A 25,679-nucleotide genomic window follows, 5' to 3' on the forward strand; every position below is an offset into this window, starting at 1 on the left:
GGTGTGGCAGCGGATAAAACCGCTCTTCGTAGGTCACACGATTTGAAAATGGGGCAGAAAATACAAAAAAAAAAAAAAAGATAAAAATAAATGATTATTTAAAAACACGTTGGTGGACAACAGGTACAATTTTTACGGAAAAAAGATGACAAAATGAAGATTTTAAAGAACACATTGTTGGACAATATTGAAGTTTTTTTTTTTTTTTTTAAAGCGTTGTAGCTGATTTTATACTGTACTTGAAATAATATGATGATAAAAAGAATGACGTCATGGGGAATGGTGATGTTGGTGATGCATGAAAATGATCGTAGTTATAAAGAATGTGGAATGACGTGTATGACTGTGCGGCAGGCAGGTTGCGACTCATCAAGGTGGAGGAAAATGGAGGCACGAAAGTGGAAGGTTGGTGTGAAGTGTATTGTTGTGACCAGGGTTGGAAAGAGGTGTATTGCTCGAGATGGATGTCATCTTTGGGGGGTGGGAGCTGGTTGAAATTCCATAGAGGGTCGGTAAGGCATGAGTGAGCATGGAAGGTGGAATATGGATGTAGTGGCGCAGCGGAGTACCTGGCCTAATGGATGGTGGGAGGGAAACTGGATGCCAGGACTGGGTTTTATAATTAATGGATTGAATCGAAAGTGCTCTAGGAAGAGAAGAAGGTGTGGGAAGTCGAGGAGTCATTACAGGATGCGAATTGGTGTAGGTAGGTGGATGCGAGGCGAGTGCGTATCTTTCCAAGGTTTTAAGGGACTCGTAGAATTTAGGGGAGGTGGAGATCCAGGCAACGATGGCGTAAGTGAGGATTGGGCGGATGGACGTTTACAGATGGGTGTAGTGGTAGAAAGATACAGTCCCCAGTTGAGGCCTGTTAGTAATTTTGATACGGTTCGGGCTTCGTGATGGTTTTTTCCGTCGACGGTTAGTTCTAAATACTTTATTGTGTAAGAAGGATGATTTGATTGTAGACGGAGAGATAGAAATCTGAACGTCGAAACAAACTCTCTGTATGATAAATAATTCTATTTTGGCCAAGCCGTGTATGTCGTTTTGTCATTATCTCAAGGAACTATACATCTACATGTACAATCCGCAAGAGCTATGACAGCGCGTGACAGAGGTTACTTCGCTGTAATACTCTAACGATTTTTTGTCTTAAAATCACTTCCCTCCATAACTACTGCGGTGGCGCTGGTACAGCAACTGTAATAGATCTTTAGATACAGAAAAAATAGTCTTGGTTGCACAAGATAGGTTTATTTAATCTTGACATGTGACGCGTTCCGCCTGTTCTAGACATCACCAGGCAGTCGATAAAAGTCTTGCTAATCGTGGCCGAGTCACGCATCAGTTTTGGTAACAGCGTCGCCATAGTTCGCGTTTGCAGCGCGCACGTCGGAAAGATACGAATTCCACGCTAATCCCCTGCCTAGAAGTCGTTGCTTAGAAACCAGCATCGGAGTCGTACTACGTTGAATGTACACTGCAGTAAGGCCCTCAGACGGAAATTTTTTGATCGCCCCTTTTATATTCTGACATTTGTATCTCATAACCTCACATTCACCGTGTCGTACTGGGCTAGGCCAAGTGACACTGGTTTGACGATCCGTCTAGCGTGAGGACACCTCCATTTGCCGGTGTCCTGTAGACTTCGCCTAGTAAAATTCGCAACCACAAAACGTCGAGGAGAGGTCCACTAGTCTGTCTCTCCGAACTCCGCACATTGCTCGGCAGCTAGAACAGCCAAGGGTTCTTACGTGGCGAACTTATGAAGAGAACCACAGATGTTCGAAAACAGTATTGTTCAAATGATAATTAATTGAAACCCTCAGCTGCCGAAAGGTGTTGTTGATATACCACGATGGGGACACCTGTAAATGTGTGCCCCGACCGGGACTCGAACCCGGGATCTCCTGCTTACATGGCAGATGCTCTATCCATCTGAGCCACCGAGGATACAGATGAAGAGTGGGAGTGCAGGGACTTATCATTTGCACGCAGGAGATCCCGGGCTCGAGTCCCGGTCGGAGCACACATTTTCAGCTGTCCCCATCGAGCTATATCAACAACACCTTTCGGCAGCTGAGGGTTTCAATTAATTATCATCTAGAGAAGCTGCACGGTCATCAATGGTATCTGTTCTTTCGAGAAAAGTTACTATCTTAATATATATAGTTAAAGGCTACCCAGCCATCGACCTTCGTCTGTGCAAATGCGCACAGGTTGCCCAAACTCTTACGGGAATCGTCACCTTAGTGTGCGCGAGTAATGAGTGGATGGGCAAATACCTATTATGTACATTACGTGTGTAGATTGTGGACAGTTGGGAATGTGGGTCTCACGGGAAGCGTGCAAGGGATATGTCCCTACAGTCGCGCTATTCGTGTGTATCCTCGGTGGCTCAAATGGATATCGGCACGGCAGCTCAGCGTGTTCGGTCAGAGGGCCGATTGTCCTCTGTAATAAAAAAAAAACTGAGTAAAGCAATCAACGATCAACTTGAACGGACGCCATGTGACTTCCGCCCAGACCAAACGCAACGAACTATACTGAACAAAATGAAAAAAAGAAAGAAAACGATGGATAGAGCGTCTGCCATGTAAGCAGGAGATCCTGCGTTCGAGTCCCGGTCGGGGCACACATTTTCAGCTATATCCATCGAGGTATATCAACGACACCTTTTGACAGATGAGGGTTTCAATTAATTATCATTTATTCTAGAGAGGCTGCACGGTCATCAATGGTATCTGTTCTCTCGAGAACAGTTACTATCTTCATGCATACAATATTGTTTATTTCTTGACACAATCACAACCTATTTCAGCCACAATGAACATCTTCAAATGCTAAAAGCAGCATCCGGGTAATACATGTTCGTGCAATACACTGGGCGCAGTTTTCAAACGTCCCCATTGGACAGTAATGTCGCTCTCCATTCCGTTTCGTTGACGTCCAATGAGAGTGGTTTTAATGCGTCGCTTCCCTTGAACAAACGCGACGTTTCGGTGGGTAACCGAGGTACGCTGCGTAGGACAGTCTACGTGTGCCTTTTTTTAGCGCCAGAACACAGGAAGAGACGCGAGAGAATACGACCCGCCGCAGACTGCGGTATTCCGAGAGCGCGAGGTGTCGGCAGAGGCAGGCATTAGCATCGGCGGCAACTCGCGTGTAGCAGCGCGTGCTTCGGCTGAGTCAGGCGGCTATCAGCTTTCCGGGAGACTTGCACCGCGGCCGCGGCTGACGCACGGCTTCACAGCTAGCTGCACCGTCGCTAATTGGCAGCTTTCCTGTCTGCTGTTCCCAATACTGCTCTGTCTTTCCCGGTCGGCCTGTCGGTGTGAAGTGGACCACTAACCTAAGACACTCATCCATGCGGTACTGTGTCGCGGCTGCAGTTTGTCTGCACGAAGGGTGAGTCACAAAACTTCAGTTACGCCCTCGAAAAAGTAAAGTTACATAATTACTTTTTTCTTTGTCTGCAGGCGCATTTCGTGTGATACGAGAATGAGTCAAACGAAAACCTTAAATATATATTTTTTAAGTACACTACTGGCCATTAAAATTGATTCACCACGAAGATGACGTGCTACAGACGCGAAATTTAACCGACAGCAGGAAGATGCTCTTGATAATGTTGACTGGAATACTCTCTTTCAAATTCTGAAGGTGGCAGGGTCAAATACAGGGAGCGAAAGGCTAATTACAATTTGTACAGAAACCAATGACGGACGGAGCAAGGAGGACTCGCTATGGCAAAAAAGGCATTTCCGGCCAAGACAAGTCAACTAATATCAAATACCGGCCTTAATTTGAGGAAGAAATTTCTGAGGATGTACGTCTGGAGTACAGCATTGTATGGTAGTGAAACATGGACTGTGGGAAAAACGGAACAGAAGAGAATCGAAGCATTTGAGATGTGGTGCTATAGACGAATGTTGAAAATTAGGTGGACTGATAAGGTAAGGAATGAGGAGGTTCTACGCAGAATCGGAGAGGAAAGGAATATGTGGAAAACACTGATAAGGAGAAGGGACAGGATGATAGGACATCTGCTAAGACATGAGGGAATGACTTCCATGGTACTAGAGGGAGCTGTAGAGGGCAAAAACTGTAGAGGAAGACAGAGATTGGAATACGTCAAGAAAATAATTGAGGACGTAGGTTGCAAGTGCTACTCTCAGATGAAGAGGTTAGCTTAGCACAGGAAAGGAATACGCATCAAACCAGTCAGTAGACTGATGACCAAAAAAAAAAAAAAAAAAAAAAAAAAAAAAAAAAAAACTGAAACCAGATGGCAGTTATAAGAGTCGAGGGACATGAAAGGGAAGCAGTGGTTGGGAAGGGAGTGAGACAGGGTTGTAGCCTGTCCCCGATGCTATTCAATCTGTATATTGAGCAAGCAGTAAAGCAAACAAAAGAAAAGTTCAGAGTAGGTATTAAAATCCATGGAGAAGAAATAAAAACTTTGAGGTTCGCCGATGACATTGTAATTCTGTCAGAGACAGCAAAGGACTTGGAAGAGCAGTTGAACGGAATGGACACTGTCTTGAAAGGAGGATGTAAGATGAACATCAACAAAAGCAAAACGAGGATCATGGAATGTAGTGGAATTAAGTCGGGTGATGCTGAGGGAATTAGATTAGAAAATGAGACACTTAAAGTAGTAAAGGAGTTTTGCTATTTGGGGAGAAAATTAACTCATGATGGTCGAAGTAGAGAGGATATAAAATGGAGACAGGCAATGGCAAGGAAAGCGTTTCTGAAGAAGAGAAATTTGTTAACACCGAGTATTGATTTAAGTGTCAGGAAGTCGTTTCTGAAAGTATTTGTATGGAGTGTAGCCATGAATGGAAGTGAAATGTGGACGATAAATAGTTTAGACAGGAAGAGAATAGAAGCTTTCGAAATGTGGTGCTACAGAAGAATGCTGAAGATTAGATGGGTAGATCACATAACTAATGACGAGGTATTGAATAGAATTGGGGAGAAGAGGAGTTTGTGGCACAACTTGACTAGAAGAAGGGACCGGTTGGTAGGACATGTTCTGAGGCATCAACGGATCACCAATTTAGTACTGGAGGGCAGCGTGGACGGTAAAAATCGTAGAGGCAGACCAAGAGATGAGTACACTAAGCAGATTCAGAAGGATGTAGGCTGCAGTAGGTACTGGAAGATGAAGAAGCTTGCACAGGATAGAGTAGCATGGAGAGCTGCATCAAACCAGTCTCAGGACTGAAGACCACAACAACAACAACGAGGAAGACGCTGTGATATGTAAGTGATTAGCTTTTCAGAGCATTCACACAACTGTGGTGCAAACTGACCGCTTGATTCACGTCTGCGAGTGGGATCGCGACAAATGCTTCTATGGCCACAGGGTGTGACATCTCCTTTATGGGGTTCCATTCGTTTGCGGAAGCTGTGGACAGGCGAAGTGTAGCACCACATCCCAGCGCACAGTGGAATCCTCGAGCCACTGAATTGCAGCACAGCAAGAGGAATGTAGCAGCCGTGTTAGGGCAATCACTACGACTTCTTTAGACATGAGGAGTGAAATTCCCACGCCTATCCAGTTATAGAGGTTCAGGTTTCTGGTGGCTTCCTTAAACAACTTCAGAGAAACGCTCGATCGAATTCTTGTAGAAGGTCAAGCCGAAGGAGGCGACACGTTAGCCGGTATATCTGACTTGCAGTCGGGAGGATCGGCACTCAGATCCCTGTCCAGCCATCGAGATTTCCGTTTTACGATATTTGCCTGAACTGCTTACGGTAAATCTCTGGGATGGTTCGTTTTAAAAGGTTATAATAAACTTCCCACTCCATTCTTTCCGATCTGAGCTTGCGCGGGCCGGCTGGTGTGGCCGAGCGGTTCTAGGCGCTTCAGTCTGGAACCGCGCGACCACTACGGTGGCAGGTTCGAATTCTGCCTCGGGCATGGATGTGTGTGATGTTCTTAGGTTAGGTATGTTTAAGTAGTTCTAAGTTCTAGGGGACTGATGAGCTCAGATGTTAAGTCCCATAGTGCTCTGAGCCATTTGAACCATTTGAGCTTGCGCGACCTCACCACGAATGACACTTTAAACCCAAAAGCTACTGACACACAAGAAGGTCAAGGTTAGTTCTTTCACCAATCTTACCACCGTTTTGCTAGGATTGTCTCGAATCACAACGATCTCGATGGGGTGGTCGTTTCTTTATATGCCGAAGATTATGTTGGTTCTTGGTAAGTGATTAAGAAATAAAGTGAAAATGTCGTGTCCCACTTCTGTGAGGAACGCTCCCAGTGAGCCACGTGGTGACTTGCCGGACTGAATAGGGACTGCGGGTGCAATCCTCGCTAATAGTGCTAACTAAACAGTAAAGCCGTCTGGCATAGTGGCCGCAGAGGTCGCGAAGCGGGCGGTCTGCCCTTAGTTGGAACTATTCATTCTTTCTCCTCGCGCTCTTTAGCACACCTTTTTCGCAAAACACGAATTTACCATTTTTAACTGTAAACGTTACACGTAGACGAGAGACGAGCGCCTGCTGAATGTTGATCACAATGAAAGAGAGAGGAGGGAGAACATTTCTGCTTACTTTTCGAATAGCACGCAGCTGGTAGCCAACCTTATTATCGCCATCAAGCGATATCCGTGGACTTTACTGCATGCCGGAGGTTACTTCGTACCATTGCTACGACTTTCTGTCCTAGTCTAATGGCATATAGAGCGTGTGAGAAACGACTATTTATGGGTTGGTCAGAAACAGTCTCAAAAGCTTATAATGGTGTTGCAGGGGAGGCTGTGCTGAGAAACAATTGTTAAGAAAACGATTCGATACGTTGTGCCATTTCTGAGTTAATCAAAAATGTTCAGATGTGTGTGAAATCTTATGGGACTTAACTGCTAAGGTCATCAGTCCCTAAGTTTACACACTACTTAACCTAAACTATCCTAAGGACAAACACACACACCCATGCCCGAGGGAGGACTCGAACCTCCGCCGGGACCAGCCGCACAGTCCATGACTGCAGCGCCTTAGGCAGCTCTTTTTTATTAGTTTTTTTCTTTTTTTAAATCTTTTAATTAATCCCTGAGCGGAGAAAATCTCCTACCTAGCAGCGAATCGAACCTGGGCCTTTAGGATTGACTTCCTATCACGCTGACCACTTTTTTTTTACTTAACAAAAGAAATAAAACAAAATCACAACCATCCCTACGGGGCACAGCCATTTGTGTGCCTGCCAAATAAAAATGAACTCTTACTTCTTCAGGCGTTGCCTTCCTAACTATACGTAATCACTCCCAATCTAAAATAAGAAGAAACTATACTATACGGGACTAACGTGTAACCGCTCAGCTAATCCTGCGCGGCCTGAGTTAGTCAGCATTGCTGTTAGACAATCAAGGCGTTGCGGGCTCAATTCAAACGGCCCGCCAGATACAATAATTAGTGTCAATTGATCCCACGGCGTAGATGATAGCGCAAGAGACTGCTCAGCCTTTGGCTAGGGTTCGATATTTACTACCGTCCCATACTCAATTCTTCTGACGATTTTTGTCCGGTGTTAGGAAACCAAACGAAGAACACGTTTGGCAACACCGTCTCTACAGGCCGCTTGCGTCTGCCCCTGCAACGATCTGATTGGCTAACTTCACCGCTAATTTACTTGGAAACGCCGCGACGTTGATAATTTTTTTCTTAACAATTATTTCTCAGCGCAGCCTACCCTGCAGCACTCTTGCAAGCTTTGACTGGTTCTGATCACTCTGTATACGGCTATATACGCACCCTAATCTCTCCTATGACAGGTGCGGATACAAGGGTGGGGAGGGGGGGGGGGAAGGTGAAAAGGGGGATCAAGGTGGGGAGTCTTATTCTCGCAAAACATATTTCAATAGAAACTTTCACCATCTTGTGACATTGTCAGCGAGAAAAACTTTTCTTAAAGGTTTGAAAACATGTGTAAAGTTGTTTTGCAAAAGTACTCTCATTCTCAAATACGCGATGAATTAAGTGCGGGTACTGCGTGTCGTGGGGTACATTGCTTTTGCATCTCCACCCTCACGCCTCTGATAGGTAATGGTTGCTACCGCAACAGCGATTCTTTCCAGACAGTAACTGGTATGTTACGAAGTCTGGTTGAAATCGGTCGAATGGTTACATGCATAAATACATACATACATAAATACATACATTGAAACATTTTTATAACATGTGTGGATGTATGGATATCCGCTTCTTGGAAAAACAGGGCATCACTGACAGCTGCGAACAGCTGACGTCACAGGTCCGTCACAGATATAGGTTGGGCCCCTCAACCCCTGAGAAACTTGCACCTACGTCTGTCGTAACGCAAACATCCAAGTATAACGTGGTTCTAGTCGGCAATCTCAATCAGGTGTGCTTCGCAGTACCGATGTTGCTGAACTTTCATGCTATAAAGATCTGAAAGACAACGGCTGTGACCTAGCCAGATGAACATTATCGTAGAGTTATGACGCCTAGATAGCCTTATTTGCGAAAACTCTTGCGGATTTGTGTGCTGTGCTGCGGAGTAGTGCCTTCATCTGGACCGTTGTGAAATCTGCCACGTTTGTAACCTTTCTTGGAAGACAAGTGCAGTGGGGTTATTCATCAGTCACGCTTTGTTGCGCCACGTGGTCCATCAACTCGTTAGATGGGACACCAGAGTGGTCCTTGATCCATAATAACTGGACACGTTGGGTTTCATGCTGGTGGTTAGTATTGCAGTCCCAATGCTGTTTTTCTAGGTTTTCCAGCGAATTCGCGACATGATGTCGTCAAACTGATTCGCCGCGTATCTAAAGACTTTCTTAACTGTAAGAGTCGAGGGGTATGAAAGGGAAGCAGTGGTTGCGAAAGGAGTGAGACAACGTTGTAGCCTCTCCCCGATGTTATTCAATCTGTATATTGAGCAAGCAGTAAAGGAAACAAAAGAAAAATTCGGAGTAGGTATTAAAATTCATGGAGAAGAAGTAAAAACTTTGAGGTTCGCCGATGACATTGTAATTCTGTCAGAGACAACAAAGGGCTTGGAAGAGCAGTTGAACGGAATGGACATTGTCTTGAAAGGAGGATATAAGATGAACATCAACAAAAGCAAAACGAGGACAATGGAATGTAGTCAAATTAAATCGGGTGATGCTGAGGGGATTAGATTAGGAAATGAGACACTTAAAGTAGTAAAGGAGTTTTGCTATTTAGGGAGTAAAATGACTGATGATGGTCGAAGTAGAGAGGATATAAAATGTAGACTGGCAATGGAAAGGTAAGCGTTTCTGAAGAAGAGAAATTTGTTAACATCGAGTATAGATTTAAGTGTCAGGAAGTCGTTTCTGAAAGTATTTGTATGGAGTGTAGCCATGTATGGAAGTGAAACATGGACGATAAATAGTCTGGACAAGAAGAGAATAGAAGCTTTTGAAATGTGGTGCTACAGAAGAATTCTGAAGATTAGATGGGCAGATCACATAACTAATGAGGAGGTATTGAATAGAATCGGGGAGAAGAGAAGTTTGTAGCACAACTTGACAAGAAGAAGGGATCGGTTGGTAGGACATGTTTTGAGGCATCAAGGGATCACAAATTTAGCATTGGAGGGCAGCGTGGAGGGTAAAAATCGTAGAGGGAGACCAAGAGATGAGTACACTAAGGAGATTCAGAAGGATGTAGGTTGCAGTAGGTACTGGGAAATGAAGAAGCTTGCACAGGATAGAGTAGCATGGAGAGCTGCATCAAACCAGTCTCAGGACTGAAGACCACAAGAACAACAACAAGAAGTTCGCCAGCGAAGATGCTGCCTTCCATCGGTAACTTGAACATAGCCCAAGGTAGAGAACCCCGGCAGAAGTAAGAAAAGCCAGAGCCCTCTCTTGTTTTGTAGCTTTCTGGTAATATCTGGACCCATGATGGCCACGTTGATGCCATCAGATGGGAGATGCCAGTGGAAGAAGTGTACGACCGCCCGGGCTCAATTTCTAGCTTAGCGTTCACCATTGGCTACCTTTACTGGACGACGTCTGGCATTGTGAAGAACACGGATACCAATGGCAGCTGTGGTTGACATGTTCTGCAGTGTATCAGATTCAGAGACAGGGAAACAAAATGCATGTGGCCGCGAATGTAGGCTAAGCGTGGCAGACTCCTTCCTCCGCCGCGCCTGCCGATGCTCCATTCATTCAGCGGGCTCGGCGCCCAGTGAATGCGCCGTGTTGGCGGTCGATTGATTCGCCGGCAAAATGCAATCAGTCGGCCGCGCCTCACGCAATCATATTGCCGGCGCTCGTTCCATTCACAAGTGCAGCCACGACGGCGCCGCCACGTCTACGACGAATCCAGCTTTCGTGGGCGGCGTCAAACGTCCTTCACAATACTTAGGACTGTACTACTTACCACCTTGTGTCTATGCTGTTTCTATTGGGACGCCATTCCGATTCCTATGATCTACAGGGTGAGTCACCTAACGTTACCGCTGGATATATTTCGTAAACCACATCAAATATTGACGAACCGATTCCACAGACCGAACGTGAGGAGAGGGGCTAGTGTAATTGTTTAATACAAACCATACAAAAATGCACGGAGGTATGTTTTTTAACACAAACCTACGTTTTTTTAAATGGAACCCCGTTAGTTTTGTTAGTACATCTGAACATATAAACAAATACGTAGTCAGTGCCGTTTGTTGCATTGTAAAATGTTAATTACATCCGGAGATATTGTAACCTAAAGTTGACGCTTGAGTACCACTCCTCCGCTGTTCGATCGTGTGTATCGGAGAGCATCGAATTACGTAGGGATCCAAAGGGAACGGTGATGGACCTTAGGTACAGAAGAGACTGGAACAGCACATTACGTCCACATGCTAACACATTTTTATTGGTCTTTTTCACTGACGCACATGTACATTACCATGAGGGGTGAGGTACACGTTCGACGGGCGTTTCATAGGACGTGGAGGACGCATACATTGGCCAGCCCGTTCTCCTGATCTTACACCTCTGGACTTCTTTCTGTGGGGTACGTTAAAGGAGAATGTGTACCGTGATGTGCCTACAACCCCAGAGGATATGAAACAACGTATTGTGGCAGCCTGCGGCGACATTACACCAGATGAACTGCGGTGTGTACGACATCCATTACGCCAGAGATTGCAATTGTGTGCAGCAAATGATGGCCACCACCTTAAACATCTATTGGCCTGACATGCCGGGACACACTCTATTCCACTCCGTAATTGAAAACGGAAACTACTAGTGTACGTGTACCTCACACCTCACGGTAATGTACATGTGCGTCAGTAAAAAAGACCAATAAAAAGGTGTTAGCATGTGGACGTAATGTGCTGTTCCAGTCTCTTCTGTACCTAAGGGCCATCACCGTTCCCTTTGGATCCCTACGTAATTCGGTGCTCTCCGATACACACGATCGAACAGCGGAGGAGTGGTACTCAAGCGTCAACTTTAGGTTACAATATCTCCGGATGTAATTAACATTTTACAATGCAACAAACGGCACTGATTACGTATTTGTTTATATGTTCAGATGTGCTAACAAAACTAACGGGGTTCCATTTAAAAAAACGTAGGTTTGTGTTAAAAAACATACCTCCGTGCTTTTTTGTATGGTTTGTATTAAACAATTACACTAGCCCCTCTCCTCACGTTCGGTTTGTGGAATCGGTTCGTCAATATTTGATGTGGTTTACGAAATATATCCAGCGGTAACGTTAGGTGACTCACCCTGTGTATGTCAGACCCTGTGAATTTCATTCTCTGTTCAAGCTTTGTTACACTGCTATAGAATTGGTTGAGGTAAATTCAATGTACATTTCTCACAAAGCTAAGAAATTATCAAATTTGAATGGAAATAAAAGTCTTTAAGACTCCGTAAACGACGTCGCAGATGCACGCTAGAGAGATTGTGCTAGATGCAGCTACAGTGGGCGGAAGCACCAAAAGCACATCACACTGCCAAGCCTAATACAGTTTAGGACAGGGGCCTCCAAACTACGGCCCGCGGGCCGAAACCGGCAAACCGGCCCGCGTTAGCTGGCCGGACATCCCCGGTATCCGGCCCGCCAAATATTTGAGGTGGTGCCTATACTGGCAACAACTGAGCTCTATCTTTACGAAGTGGAAAGCCATAGTTAAACTTGTGGCTATCCACAATAAACAAACAGACCATTCTCCGTGCGATAGTGAAAAAAAAAGAACGGTTAACAGACTAGTCTGGCGAAAACATTTTAAGTAAAAAAATTCTTTGCATTTTATTCTACTCACGAGTCTGGTGCAAGCCTTGCAAATGGACGCCACTTTGGCTACTAGCCTTAGTAATCAATCATTATGGAAGATGCTTCTTAAGCGAGGTTTCATTTTCTTTTGATTACGTTGTAAAATACACATAGCAAGTAAATCGTACAAAATATTTTTATTTAAAGGCAACTTAAAGAAAATACAGTACCTGGTGTACATAATAATATTGGATATTTTAGTTGTAACTGATGTATAAAAATAAAAGTAATTAATTTATACCTCGAAAACTCACACTGTTAGAGTATTCACGTAAAGAAGTTTAACATCTTAGTGATAATTAGTGACTTTTATGTAGTCGTAACTTTCATTTAGCCTTGCATTACGGTGATCATGGAGTGCTGGGGTGGTTTAATCCAACTAGGTAGATCTTGGCCCTTATGACTTCATGGAGGAGTCAATGTGGCCCGCGGACTAAAAAGTTTGGAGACCTCTGGACTTTAGGAAAGCCCTTGACATTCAAAACAGCTGGCAGTGGTCTGGGAATGGATAATTACAAGTCCTGTAAGGTTTTCAAGGGAATCTTATCCATCCATCCGGCAAAATAGCTTCAGGTGAAGATGATGGGTGGTGGATAGCACCCTTCTCTCCAAAGCAGACCACAAAGGCCCAACAATATTGTTGAGATCTGCTGACTATAGTGGCAGGGTGAGATGCGGCAGTTGATCCTCGTTCACAAACCAGTCCTGAACGAGGCGAGCTGTGTGAACAGGGTTCCTGCCTTCTTGGAAAACACGGTTACTGTTGGGGTACAAACGTCACACCATAGGATGAGCCTGGCCAGGCAGTATGGTCACATAACCCTTGGGAGTAATGTGGCCTTGCAGAGTAACCATGAGGCCATGGAATGGCACGATATGACTGACCAAATCATCACCGAACCCCCGCCACGTTTACTCTTCGGACAAAAACTAGGCAAGAAGCTGGGAATAGGACTCTTCCTCGAAATGACTGTCCTCCGTTTCTGCCTAATCCGAATGTCATGGCTGTGAAGTCACGTTTCCCTGTTACTGGCAGTTACATCACTGATGTGCTGCAATTCGCTTCGTGGGTGCTACACTACTGGCCATTAAAATTGCTACACCACGAAGATAACATGCTACAGACGGGAAATTTCACCGACAGGAAGAAGATGCTGTGATATGCAAATGATTAGCTTTTCAGAGCATTCACACGAGGTTGCTGCCGGTGGCGGCACCTACAACGTGCTGACACGAGGAAAGTTTCCAACCGATTTCGAATACACAAACAGCAGTTGACCGGCGTTGCCTGGTGAAACGTTGTTGTTCAAATGGTTCAAATGGCTCTGAGCACTATGGGACTTAACATCTGTGGTCATCAGTCCCCTAGAACTTAGAACTACTTAAACCTAACTAACCTAAGGACATCACACACATCCATGCCCGAGAAAGGATTCGAACCTGCGACCGTAGTAGTCGCGCGGCTCCGGACTGAGCGCCTAGAACCGCTAGACCACCGCGGCCGGCGTTGTGGTGATGCCTCGTGTAAGGAGGAGACATGCGTACCATCACGTTTCCGACTTTGATAAAGGTCGGATTGTAACCTAACGCGATTGCGGTTCATCGTATCGCGACATTGCTGCTCGCGTTGGTCGAGATCCAATGACTGTTAGCAGAATATGGAATCGGTGGCGTCAGGAGGGTAATACGGAACCCCGTGCTCAATCCCAACGGCCTTGTATCACTAGCAGTCGAGATGACAGGCATCTTATCCGCATGGCTGTAACGGATCGTGCAGCCATGTCTCGATCCCTGAGTCAACAGATGGGGACGTTTGCAAGACAACAACCATCTGCACGGACAGTTCGACGACGTTTGCAGCAGCATGGACCAACAGCTCGGAGACCGTGGCTGCGGTTACCCTTGACGCTGCATCACAGACAGGAGCGCCTGCGGTGGTGTACTCAACAACGAACCTGGGTGCGCGAATGGCAAAACGTCATTTTTTCGGATGAATCCATGTTCTGTTTACAGAATCACGATGGTTACATCCGTGTCTAGCGACATCGCGGTGAACGCACATTGGAAGCGTGTATTCATCATCGCCATATTGGCGTATCACCCGGCGTGATGGTATGGGGTGCCACTGGTTACACGTCTCGGTCACCTCTTGTTCGCATTGACGGTACTTTGAACAGTGGACGTTACATTTCAGATGTGTTACGACCTGTAGCTCTACCCTTCATTCGATCCCAGCGAAACCCTACATTTCAGCAGGATAATGCACGACCGCGTATTGCAGGTCCTGTACGGGCCTTTCTGGATACAGAAAATGTTCGACTGCTGCCCTGGCCAGCACATTCTCCAGATCTCCCACCAATTGGAAACATCTGGTCAATGGTGGCCGAGCAACTGGCTCGTCACAATACACCAGTCCCTACTCTTGATGAACTGTGGTATCTTGTTGAAGCTGTATGGGCAGATGTATCTGTACACGCCATCCAAGCTCTGTTTGACTCAATGCCCAGGCGTATCAAGACCGTTATTACGGCCGGAGGTGGTAGTTCTGGGTACTGATTTCTCAGGATCTATACACCCAAATTGTGTGAAAATGTAATCACATGTCAGTTCTAGCATAATATATTTGTCCAATGAATACCTGTTTATCATCTGCATTTCTTCTTGATGTAGCAATTTTAATGGACAGAAGTGTAATATGATTCGCGATTGTAACATTCAGTTCTATAGTAACTTTTGAAGCTGTCGCCCTCTTAGCATTCGTCACAATCGTCCTCAGTGACCGACTGTCACAATTACTCAACATACTCTTTTATCCGATGATGTTTTTACGTTTTCACTGTGTCCGGTATAAATCTTCGACACGGTGTGTCCTGAAACAACAGAAACCTGGGCTCCCTAGGTTAGGGACGCACCCGTTATACAAGCACCAACAGTTTGCTCACGTTCGAATTTACTTAGTTCACTGACAGATGTCCAGAACTCTTTTCTGACCACGAGTGACAGTTGCAAAATATTGAGGACAATCCACAGGCGCCGTTCGTGCTCAAATAAAACAGCGCAACCTACAGGCTCTGCGTTTATGTTCGAGCAATCATTTATCCCTATTTTTGTGCGACCCCTATAGCTCTAGATATTACACACACTGATGGCGATAAACATTTTTATGGTTTCGAGGTCCACCTTTTCCACAGTCCCTTAATTATTGATAACAAAGAAACGTAGCAATAGATTGTAACAGTATTGACAACAATTCGGAAGCAAAATAACTGATGATGGTAGAAGTAGAGAGGATATTAAATGTAGACTGGCAATGGCAAGGAAAGCGTTTCTGAAGAAGAGAAATTTGTTAACATCGAGTATCGATTTAAGTGTCATGGAGTCGTTTCTGAAAGTATTTCTATGGAGTGCAGCCATGTATGGAAGTGAAACATGGACGATAAGTACTTTGGACAAGAAGAAAATAGAAGCTTTCGAAATGTGGTGCTACAGAAGAATGCTGAAGATTAGATGGGTAGATCACATAACTAATGAGGAGGTGTTGAATAGAATTGGGGAGAAGAGGAGTTTTTGGCACAACTTGACTAGAAGAAGGAATCGGTTGGTAGGACATGTTCTGAGGCATCAAAGGATCATCAATTTAGTATTGGAGGGCAGCGTGGAGGGTAAAAATCGTAGAGGGAGACCAAGAGATGAATACACTAAGCAGATTCAGAAGGATGTAGGCTGCAGTACGTCCTGGGAGATGAAGCAGCTTGCACAGGATAGAGTAGTACGCAGAGCTGCATCAAACCAGACTCAGGACTGAAGAGCACAACAACAACAACATGCGTACGCTGTTATCTCAATAATTCATTACGTCGCAAGAACACGTACGTCGCTCTACAATCAATGACTAAGCAATGAAACTGTTAAAAGAAGAAAAGTAGTCATTCATGACAATAGTGATTTTAGATTCCCATAGTGTAATTCATTTTTGTTGTTGAATAACTATAATGAAGTTTCATTTTTCAGTAGAATGTGTGCTGTTATGAATCTTCAGTACCTGAATAGCGAACCCAGAACGTTATGAGGAGCCATTGATTATGGAACACGTTTACCAATGGGTAGCATAGCAACAGCAGCTCCTTTTCTGACGTGATAGGGACACCACAAGCCACTGTACAGTGCATGGCGGAGGGTACGTCATAGCAATACTGGCGACTGTGTATCCAGTTCCATTAGCGTGTTATGCGACGAAAAAAGGACGTCGCACAGTCTCCTACGAATACCAGTTCTCTAAATTTTCCATTCACGAGTTCAAATGTAGCTGCTCTCTCTCCCTCTCGAGGTTTCGGCCAAAAATATATCACAAGCGCAAAAACGCTAAATGTGCTAGTGACCTAAAGGGAGCGATGTAATACACTACTTTGCCAAAGCACGCCATAATAGGCTTTACACATGACGCCGGCAGATCTAGCAATGAATACTGGTTCTCCACAACTTCAGTCACTACTTCAAAACAATAAATCTTCTTTTGCTAATCAGGACTGCCAGAACACTGAGCACCAACAGGCCAGTTTCCTTCAGCACGGTTCTTTCGCAGGTTTTTCATTACCGCGAGTGCACGATTAGCCTTAAGCCTTGCCGTTCTTCAGTCTGTAACAAACGCGCACAAAGCTACTTGTTTCACTGTAAATCTGATGGTTGCTTTCTTCATTAGCAGAGGATTATCGTCCATAATCTCGGCGCACATTCCAAAGAGGTATCCTGCTTTGTTCGCTTCGTGCCGTGAAACCCACACGGTGTAGCCAGCTGAAGGAGCCTGACTGTAAGATTCATCACCAGACGGCGACACATTTCGTATACGGACCTCTAACGTACTACCAATTGCTGTGTAGTCAGGCTTTCCCGTTCTTTTATTTTTCATATGTTTTATACGACACAATCGCATGAGCTTTTCACAACGCTGTAAGCGGTTTCGACCGTAAAATAGTCGTTTTCACTGTCCGTCATTAGAAAAAAAGAAACAAAGACACATAACAGAATCTATAAAACTAGCTTAGCAACTACCTACGCAATGGTAGAAAAAGTAAGTTGCAAACTGTAACACGTGCTATTATTGTAGGACATTAAAACGCCATATTTCATCTTTTTAAGGGGGGTAGGACGTCAAACGGGCAGACTTGGAGCAGGAGAGGCACCACAGGACATTTTAATTTCGACTGTCTATACTTTTACAAATAAATTCATAAAACTTTGAAAGCATGATCAGGAAGGATTCAGGATTCATACTCATAGCAGTGGAAGCTCAAAAACGTAACAAAATACATTTTTTTTACATGTGAAATTTCATCATTTTTTCACTCACTACTGGCTGCATTTGTTGCTATAGGTACACTTTTCTTCCTAAGTAAGAGAGATTCTTCGATGAATTTTGCACAGCATAGAAACTATAGTTACATGAAACTCTAGAGTTCATTTAATTTATGAAAAAATGAAAGAACAGTTACACTTTAGACTTCATGTTTAGAAAAAACTCAAATTTTATAGTTAATTATCTAAATTTTTACCACAGATTTTAATAGATTTGTAAAATTCTAGAGTTTCACACACCTGTAAGTACTGCTTGTGTGCTGTGCAAAATTCATCGAAGAATCTCTCTTACTTAGGAAGAAAAGTGTACCTACAGAAACAAATGCAGCCAGTAGTAAGTGAAAAAATGATGAAATTTCACATGTAAAACAAAAGGTATTTTGCCACGTTTTTGAACTTCCACTGCTATGAGTGTGAGTCCTCAATCCTTCCTGGTCATGCTGACAAAGTTTTATGAATCTATTTGTAAAAGTATAGCCAGGAGAAATTAAAATGCCCTGTGGTGCCTCTCCTGCTCCAAGTCGGCCCGTTTGACGTCCTACCCCCTTAATGTATCAATGCTCCTCCAAATATAGCTGGAATATTTCGTAACAAGATGATAAAATGGCTCTTAGAGATCTAAACCAGTTACGTCATTGTGAAATGCTCATGTGATAGTGCCGTATAAAATAAAATAACGCCATCAGTCGCTTATTGTCCACCGTCAGTATGTCATTCTTTCCCACAACAGAACAGCAGACGTGGTGGAAGGTCCCGGGACCACGCGAGGAGAGAGACACTTATCGTTAATGGTACTGCGGCGATAACGTGGCGAGGGCTTCTCGACTACACAGTTTCCGTCTCCCGCTGTAACGGACGAGGCGGAGGTCCTGGGAAGACAACGTAAGTGTCCCTGATACGCTGCCAGACGGCACGACGCCTCGGCTGTTATCGTGGCCGAGGTCCTGGTTCACAATACCAAGCGAACAAGGTGGCGCCATTGTTAAAACAGCGTACTTCGTGACGGAAGAGGAAAACAGCTAGAGATCTTCTTTAGTACTGACGCACACGCTTTACCAGAACTCTTTATTCAAAGCTGATGTCCTTCGTATACACACATTTGACCTTGTGTGGTGACCTAACCTATTTATTCTACACTCAGACCAATTAGCGAACATAATCAGTTTTCCTTAATAACGATAACATTTTCTACATTAACCGAAGTTTCTACCCAGCTAATGACAGGACGCTCCTACCGGTCTCACCCCTAACCCCCCCCCCCCTCAAAAAAAAAAGAAAAAGAAAATCCAACTGCCGAAGAAAAGAAATTATACTCGCAAACCGAACTAGGATCCAACACTGACACACATACACAGATGTATCAGTCTTAGCAAAGGCGGAATAAAGAGTGTCTCCAAAGTCAGTTGTCGGAGAACCTCATTTAGCCATTCATCACTACCTACTTTCAATTGAAACTCCGAAAGACTGTGGGTTGTATAAACTTCCAGTAGTTTCGAACGTTCAATGCGTGACGTTACTCCCTATGCTACCAACCAATGTCAAAAACTGCTAGCATGCGAATATAGAGAGCATTCGCATGTATCTGAACGTTACATGTATTACAGAGAAATAATACAAACAAATCTCATATAAAATATTCTGTCTCAGTTACGTACCAGTAAACCCTAAATTTTTTAAACAATCGAACTCCCATGCATAAAACAACTTCAAACATATGATTACTTTACAAATGATTTAGTGTGTTAAATGTTTTATGCTAAATATGTAAACGAGAAAAAGTTTGAAAATCGTTTGACATTATGTTTAAAGTTTGTTGGAAGTCGCTACGTGCTATCATTATCATATCGATTGGAATATAGTCCAAGTAATTAGCACTCTGTGAAATAGGCTGCCTGGAGATATAAAACATGATTTGTATCAACCTTTTAGCGTAAGATTATATCTGTTACTGAGTAGATTATGACAGCATTTAAAGTTTTTAAATTGGGTCAATAATAATATGAAATACTGGAAACCAGATGTATGTTGTCCTCGGAAGCCATAAGATACGGAATCTGCAACTGGGAGTGCTCCTACCATAATTGATATAGATGACTAGCCTGTTCTCTACTGCTTCGCCAGCTTATTTGTTTGACACATATTGGTCACATCTCGTCCTCCATCCCCCCCCCCCGCCCCCCCACCCACTCACTGTGAATACCCTTCTCCTCCCTCTGTCCATCTCCTCCTTACGCCTCTCTCTGTCCCATCTTCACCTAGGCCCCACCTGACACATGTTCTGCTCGCCCCTTGGCTGCCCACTTCCTTTTCCCACCCTCTCTGACCATCTCATCTTGCCTCCTCCGGTTATAAATCCCAAAGTGGTGATACTGACGTTTCTGCGTCAAATTTGGTTTATTCGATCCAGGGGCTTGGGAGGAGAACCTTTGCGTACACACATATGCTCTGCTTTATACATTCATATTCTAACCTTTTCCTTGCAGCTTTGCTTGCATATGCATTTCACATATATATTGAACACACCTCCTCCTCCCCCTCTCTGTGTCCACCTCTCTGCCAGTCTACCTCATCTTCCTACGTCTGTCTGTCTATCTGCTCCTCCCCACTCTCTCCATCTCTTCATCTCCTCCTCCCCATCTTCGTCAATTTCCTCTGCCTCCTCTCTCTGATCATATCTTCCTTCCTCTCCATCTGATCAGATCTTCCTCCCCCCTTCCTCTTACTATATCCTCCTTCCCCTATCTCTTTCAATCTCCACCTTCCCTTCTTCCTGTTCCACCTGCCCTCTACCCCTCTACACCTTTCACCTGCACAATGCAGTTCCCCTGCTCCTCTCTCTCTCTGTCCATCCGCACCTCTATCCATCTCAACCTGTCCCCGGCCATGCTCATCACTACTTGTAGCCCTTGCAATACAGTTCAATAAAGCACTACTCCCACAATACACCTGTCATGCAGGGTAGCCTACCTGTTAGGGCATTGGTTGGTTTGGGGAAGGGGACAAAACAGTGAGGTCATCGGTCCCACCAGATTAGGGATGGATGGGGAAGGAAATCAGCCAAGCCCTTTCAAAGGACCTGTACTGGCATTTGCCTGAAGCGATTTAGGGAAATCAAGAAAACCTAAATCAAGATGGCCAGACGTGGGTTTGAACAGTCGTCTGGGTGTGTAAAACCGTTTCTTCTCCCTGACATGTAGGCTGCCTTGCGAAGCATCTTGATTTGGCAGGCCGTTACTGTTCCCCTCACACCATCTCTGGCGTGTAGGGCAGTCTAGACGCTGGAAGGACACGTTTTCTCCCGTATCTCCGCTCCTATTGGAGAAAGAAGGTTATAAATCCACAGTGCTGCGACTGGTGAGACCTGCTGTTTGCATGACAAATTCGGTTGAAATCGATCTAGCCGTTTGGGAGCGGATACTGGACACAAACATACACTCTTATATATTTCCAGTAGGAGTGGAGATATGGGAAAAAACGTGTCCAATCTAGCCATTTGGGAGCGGATACTGGACACAAACATACACTCTTATATATTTCCAGTAGGAGCGGAGATACGGGAAAAAGCGTGTCCTTCCAGGCCCAGCACGCAACAGATGGTGTGAGGGGAACAGTAACGGCCAGCCAAATTAACTTGCTTCTGAAGGTAGCCTACATGTCAGGGACAAGAAATGGTTTTTCACATCCCGACGACAGTTCAAACCCGCGTCCGGCCATCCTGTTTTAGGTTTTCATGATTTTGCTAAATCGCTTCAGGCAAATGCCAGCACGGTTCCTTTGAAAGGACTTAGAGAGAGAGAGAGAGAGAGAGAGAGAGAGAGAGAGAGAAACAAGGAACCCAAAAGACATACGGTTCCTCATTGCTCGCCACACTGCATATGCAGCTCCAGAGCAGAAATCGCTTTGCTGTTCCAGCTCTCCCGCTTGACAGTGCGTGCTCTGCAGAACGGCACAGCCCAGCTGGGAACGCGCCTGGGACCCTGTGGGCCGTGATTGGCGAGATCTGCGCGGCTGGCTGCGCAACAGGTCGTTTCGCGTGTCCGCCCGTGTCGCGCTGTCAGCGGTGAAAGCATGTCCCCCGATCGGGCTCGCAGATTACGGCGCCGCTGCAATTCCACACGCCAATAGCCTCGCACGAGCCGTGACTAGACGCTTTAGAGTATTACTTCTCGCACGCCGAACGCCGACCAGCCGGTGCACAGGTTCAAAGAAGAGGGAATTTAGTGTGTTTTTATCAGCGTGTGGCTACTAACAACGATACTACACGGCAATCGATTTCTTAAAATTTTTTGTATTTGTGGTGTGTGAAGTTCAGAGCTCAAATGTCAAAGCTGTTGCATGCAACTCTCAGAAATTCTCGCGAAAATCGACTTTGAAATTTTCCGATCATCTTTAATACGCTAAAGTGAGGTCGTATTCTCGCCAAACAGCGTGGCTCTGTGATAGATTACTTGCTCTCATGTATGGGGGCTTGGGTTCTATTCTGATTTTTTGACAAAAGTGCATGTTCCAAGAGAATTTCTGTGAACTGTAAAATGCGTAAAGATGGAAAATAACGGCAGAGCTCGAGAGTATTAATCGCTGGATCGAGTTTCGTTTCAGTCATTATGTTTTTCGTTTTTTACGTTATAATTTTCTATAAATACATGTTAATTAACTCAAATGTAATTCTCATTCTTATGAAAAATATTCGTCCTCTTATTTCTAATTGCATATAGCATAAAAAATCTAGTTTTGATTGAAAATATAATTTCGTAATCACTGATCGTTTATAAAACATTGTTAATCAAAATTGTTCAAATTAAAATAACTTAAAAATTAGTTTTTTGTATTTTTATATATTTTATTCTTCGTGGAAATGCTCATAGAGTATGCACCTTTGACTAAAAGACAGAAAGCTTCAGGAATTGAACGTAGGTCCCCCACGCGGGAGGAAGGCAGTCTACAACAGAGCCACACTGCTTGTGGAAAATGCGACCTCCCTACGTATTAAAGATGATCGTGGATCTTCAAAGTCAATTTTCGCGAGAATTTTTGAGAGCTGCACCGAACTACCTTGCTTCATTGATATTTGAGTTCTAAACTTCACTACTATAAACAAAAGACATTAATGCATAAATAAATAAAAATAATAGGTCCGATTGCCGTCTGGTCTCCTTGCAAGTAAATAAGCTGGAAACCCACCCGACATTATGGGGCTTCGGATGAAGTGATAACGATGATGGTGATGATGGATTTAGTGCACCCAACGACATTGTCACAGGTCCCTTACGGGATATCAGCATACGTACGTCGTGTTTCAACGATGCCTGCCCTCGCAAGCGAAATTGCTGTGACGATTCTCCAAGAGCAACAAACCAGATATCTTTAGAATATCTGGCTATTTCGCCGCAAATATGATGTTCGTTCGCTTTTAAATCCTCCAGTCGTTTAGAGAGTCGCCTTAATGGCATATTGCCTGTTGTACGGATGGAAGGCTACTTAAACGAAACCACGGAGTTTACTGACTTTCGTTCCCCACAAAGCTTTAGGTAGGAGGCCAGAGACTGTACAAAATTTTAAAATGTGTGTTACGCAGTTGGACAGGACAAACTGCTAGATCATCCCGTCGGATGAAGAAACTGTCAATGGATAACGGCATACCACATGACCATCACTTACTTTCATCGATGGCCTTAGCTTCAGTTTCGCCAAGTTAGATGACCGATTTGACTGACCGCAGTTTGTTGTTTAGCTCCTGCAACCGCTCATATTCGGATACGCGCTTCATCTTTCTGTCATGGAGATAACTATTAATTAGTAGGCTGCAACATATTGGTTGAAAACTGGCAGTGGAGAGACAGTAGACGTCTTCGTGAAGGAAATATTGACATCGAGAGAGCTCAAAGCCTGCAGAGTGAATTCATGGCACTGAGTGTGGGACAGCTGCGAAAAGGCTCTTAGGATATATGCATTCTTCCCCAACATCAGGGAGCGATTGATAATGGGAACATTTTAGTCCCATTCGGGAAATGTTTCATTTCTTAACCGGCCATGGACCACACCCCCACGCACTGGCTGCGTGTAAACGTCGGTCGGGAGGCTAAGTGCGCTTGTGGAGGGAGAGAGAATCCAGAACACGAATAGCACTTTCACACGACGACATGACGACATAACACAATCACTTACGGGGGCGGTGCGTAAAGAGTACTTGCACAGCGACGGTACAGGTTGCAACGGGCAAGGGAAACAAAAAAATGATACCGCAGACAATACTCGAACTAGCGAGACAGACTGCAGTAGCAGCGGTTGCAGACTGGACGGCAGCGGCACGGAATGACTGAATGTATAGTCACCACAGTGTCACAATAAAAAGTGTTCATTAGACGGTAATATTAGCTTCTAAGAGAAGACAGCACACACCGCGGTGTAGCCACCAGAGGGCGAGAAGCTCAAAGTATAGTTGAGATCCTCGCCTTCGGATAGCGAGTAGTAGCAGATCGGACGGTGGCTGCCCGGGACCGAGAAGCTCAGTGTCTTTCTGAGGTACAGCTCCACAAACTAGGTTCCAATAAACCCACTGTTTTCCCCTCTGATCGCCTATCTTTGTTGCCGTGCCTGTAGCAACACATCCCAGTGACCCTAATGGTACAAATCCTCCATTACTACAGCGCAACTTCTGTCTACTCCCTCTGCCATACTATGGAATCCGCCCCGATATTTATCGATCCTACCAACCATAAATCTTAACTACGTATTTCAGTCCACATCAAAGCTCCCCTTGCATCTCTCCTCATACGTTCTCTTTCTACTACTACGAACCTTTCCACGCACTACATTCCTGCTCATTTTCTGCCTTCGGGGCATCCACCCAACACCTACCTGCATCTCCATAGCCGGTCGTTCAGCATTTTAGTGAAAGTGCAGTGCTCCTTTTCAAATGAAAGTCGTCGTTTCTGTGAGGTGTTTTGAACAGATATTTTCATTTTCATCTTCACTTAGAAGTCTGTCAGTTGTAATTTTTTCTTCATGTTTGATCGTGTTTGTTACTCTTTTATATTTTTAAACCTTTTTCACTGAAGAGGCGGCCGGCTGGAGTGGCCGAGCGGTTCTAGGCGCTACAGTCTGGAACCGAGCGACCGCTACGGTCGCAGGTTTGAATCCTGCTTCGGGCATGGATGTGTGTGATGTCCTTAGGTTAGTTAGGTTTAAATAGTTCTAAGTTCTAGGGGACTGATGACCTTAGCAGTTAAGTCCCATAGTGCTCAGAGCCATTTGAACCAGCCACTGAAGAGACGAACTTTCCGCTGTTCTGTACAACAATACAGGCAAAAATGCTAGAATGTCATACTAGGGCATTAGCGCAGAATGCAAGGAAATGAAGTTTATAAATAAGTCACGTGACTTTTATGGTTTGGTATCGACAACATATGCAGTACGCTATGCTTACCCCATAGATACTTCTACATCTACATCTACAGACGTACACCCCAAGCTGACGGTTCCTTGTTCCACTACTAGTCACTTCCTTTCCTGCGCCACTGGTAAACAGATCGAGGGGAAAACGGCTGCCTCTACTCCTCCTAATTTGTCTAACCTTCGTGGTCCTCAGACCGAAAGTGCTTTGGCGTTAGTAGAATCGTTGTGCAGCTAACTTCGACCTCCAGTTCTCTAAATTTTCTCAATATTGTTCCTCGAAAAGAACGTCGCCTTCTGTCCAGGTTCTCTCATTCGAGATCACGAAGAATTTCCGTAGTAATCGCGTGTCGATCGAACGTACCGGCAGCAAGTCTAGCAGACACCTCTGAGTTGCTTCGTTGTCTTCCTTTAATCCGACCTGGTGGCGTTCCCAAACACTCTAGCAGTACTGAAGAATTGGTCGCACTGGCGTTCTTTACAGATAAACCACATTTCCCTAAAATTCTCCCAATAAACCGGAGTCGAGCATTCGCTCTCCCTACTACCTTCTGCTGTTATGAGGTGAAGCAGTGTTCCCGGCAGACGTAAACCCCTGTCGCGCGTGTCATCCCGCGCGCACGTCAGTTCCGTATGCCGG

The 25,679-nt window shown here is 44.8% G+C and overlaps 1 protein-coding gene and 1 non-coding gene across 5 annotated transcripts in view; both read right to left on the reverse strand.

Moving 5' to 3' along the window:
* The window catches only part of LOC126481601 (dual specificity tyrosine-phosphorylation-regulated kinase 4), a 647,996-nt gene that overhangs the window by 380,048 nt on the left and 242,269 nt on the right, over positions 1-25,679 (reverse strand). The gene's annotated exons all lie outside the window — the stretch shown is intronic.
* Trnat-ugu (transfer RNA threonine (anticodon UGU)) lies at positions 1,883-1,956 on the reverse strand. The gene has a single exon. It is a non-coding gene; the product is annotated as a tRNA-Thr (tRNA).

Source organism: Schistocerca serialis, chromosome 5, assembly GCF_023864345.2.
Source record: "Schistocerca serialis cubense isolate TAMUIC-IGC-003099 chromosome 5, iqSchSeri2.2, whole genome shotgun sequence".
Lineage (NCBI taxonomy): Eukaryota > Metazoa > Arthropoda > Insecta > Orthoptera > Acrididae > Schistocerca > Schistocerca serialis.